The 2,649-nt window shown below is 42.9% G+C and overlaps 1 pseudogene; it reads right to left on the reverse strand.

Moving 5' to 3' along the window:
- Positions 1 to 1,130: 1,130 nt before the first annotated feature.
- Positions 1,131 to 1,422, reverse strand: LOC133096645 (protein S100-A10-like; annotated as a pseudogene).
- Positions 1,423 to 2,649: the final 1,227 nt, after the last annotated feature.

The following is a 2,649-nucleotide window of genomic DNA, read 5'->3' on the forward strand; positions in this document are numbered from 1 at the left end:
AGGAGTTGACCAATGATTTGATTTACAAGAACTGAACCTGCCTGACCCATGGTCTTCCTCATCCTTTCATTTCATCCTTCCAGCTCTCCAGGGTCAAAACCAGGGAGTCACCTTTGACTCCCCTCTTTCTGTGGTGTCCTCCCACCATCAACCCATCAGGATATTCTGTGGGCTTTGTCTTCAATATCTAATGATTTCTAACCTCGTCCACCACCAGCTCTCATATTTTCTCACCTGTGTAATTGTAAGGGCTTAACTCGTCTCCAGGCTTCCCCCATCACTTCCTCACTGCCTCTTCTTGATACGGCAGCCAGAGAGGTCCCAGGAAAGCCCTGCCCCCTGCCCTTTGCTCCTCTAACCTCATCTCTCACCATCCTCCTCCTCACTCACTCTCTCGCTCTGCTCCAGCCGCAGGGGTGCCTTGCTCTGCACTTGACACAATCCTGCCCAAGGGGTTTTGCATTTGCTATGCCCTCTACCTATTTAAAGTGGACCGCCTCCCCCTGTACTCCCTATCTCCCTCCCCTGCTTTATTTTCCTTCTTAGCATTTATCATATCACCATCTTTTTAGGAACGAAAAAAAGGAAGTTGTTTATTGAGGGCAAGAGGATGTGACCAATATAAAAATCAAAAGCTTATCTGGGACTTCCCTGGTGGTGCAGTGGTTAAGAATCCGCCTGCCAATGCAGGGGACACGGGTTCGATCCCTGGTCCAGGAAGATCTCACATGTCGCGGAGCAACAAAGCCCGTGCACCACAACTACTGAGCCTGTGCTCTAGAGCCTGCGAGCCGCAACTACTGAAGCCCGTGCGCCTAGAGCCCATGCTCCGCAACAAGAGAAGCCACCGCAATGAGAAGCCCGTGCACAGCAACGAAGAGTAGCCCCCGCTCGCCACAACTAGAGAAAGCGTGCGCACAGCAACGAAGACCCAATGCAGCCATAAATAAATAAATACATTTATTTTTTAAAAAAAGCTTATCTGGCTTTAACTGACTCTGCTTTCTCTGCTTGTCAAATGGGAGTTGGATTTTATTCGTACATTTTCTAAGGGGCCCTATCTGCTCATGAAATCCTCATACAGGAGGAAGCTATGGGACAGATTCCTTAAGCGCCCCAGTGGGAGAACTCTAATCATGGTGGGAGTAATTGCTCCATGCTGCCTTCCTCTTTCTCTTCTGCTTCATGTGTACCACAAAATAGTCATCGCACGCAATAGTGAGCCCAGCATTTAGCAAAAAGAAGCTCTGAAAGCCCACTTAACCATCTTACTACTGGTCCAGGTCCTTCAATATTTTGATTTTCCAAAAATCCAGGGAACTCCTTTTCCATGAGTATCCTCAGGTCCTCCTTTGTAAAGTAGACTTTATCCCCAGCAAATTTGTGAAACGTGAGCATCATGGTTTCCATGGCATGTTCCATTTGACATGGCCTTTCAGTGAGGTCTGTTGAAACCTTAGCGGAAGGTGTGGAGGGGTCACTTGGCTAGCTGGGATGCGGGCTTAGTTTATCACCTTCTAATACACTATAAACACATTTGTCTTTTTTTTTTTTTTTTAATCTTCCCAGCACTAGAATTAAAATTCAACAAGGATCAGCATTTATGTCTGTTTTGTTCATTGTCATATCTCCAGCATCTAAAACAATGTTTGGCACATAGTGGACGTGCAATAAATATTTCTTTAATGGGGAATTCCCTGGCAGTCCAGTGGTTAGGGCACCATGCTTCCGCTGCAGGGGGTGCAGATTTGATTCCTGGTCAGGGAACTAAGATCCCGCATGCCATGCAGTGTGGCCAAAAAAAAAAAAAAATTATTGAATGAGTAAAGAATATATTTGACCACAATGTTTCATGAGTTACACTATAATAATGGGAAAAAACCCAAAATGAGACCACATTGATTAGCTTTTGAATTTTGAGTAAATCACTTAGCCTCTTTTTTTTTTTTTCAATTGTGGTAAAAACACACACACATAAAATGAGATTTACCCTCAACAAATTCATAAGTGTACAGTATCATATTGTTAACTATATGCACAATGTTGTACAGGGATTTCTAGAAATTTTTCATCCATGACTGAAACTCTATACCCATTAAACAGCAATTCCCCATTTCCCTCTGGCAACTCCCCCAGCCCCTGGCAACCACCACTCTACTCTCTGTTTCTATGAGGTTGATTACTCTAGATACCTCATATAAGTAGAATCATGCAGTATTTCTCATTCTGTGACTGGTTTGTTTCACTTAGCATAAGGTTTATCCATCTTTTTTATGACTGAATGATATTCCATTGTATGTATATACCACATTTTCTTTATTCATTTATCTATCGATTGACATTTAGGTTGCTTCTACCTCTTGGCTATTGTGCATGATGCTGAAATGAACATGTGTGCAGACATCTTTTTAAGATCCTGCTTTCAGTTCTTTCAGATAAATACCTAGAAGTGGGATTGCTGGATCATATGTTAGTTCTATTTTTAATTTTTTTAGGAACCTCCATACTGTTTTCCCTAATAGTTGCACCATTTTACATTCCCAGAAACAGTGCACAGCGTTCCAATTTCTCTACATCCTTGCCAGACTTTGTTTGTTTGATAATGGCCATCCTAACAGGTATGATGTGATATCTCACTGTGGTTTTGGT

The sequence above is a fragment of the Eubalaena glacialis genome, chromosome 8 (assembly GCF_028564815.1).
Source record: "Eubalaena glacialis isolate mEubGla1 chromosome 8, mEubGla1.1.hap2.+ XY, whole genome shotgun sequence".
In the NCBI taxonomy this organism is placed as follows: Eukaryota; Metazoa; Chordata; class Mammalia; order Artiodactyla; family Balaenidae; genus Eubalaena; species Eubalaena glacialis.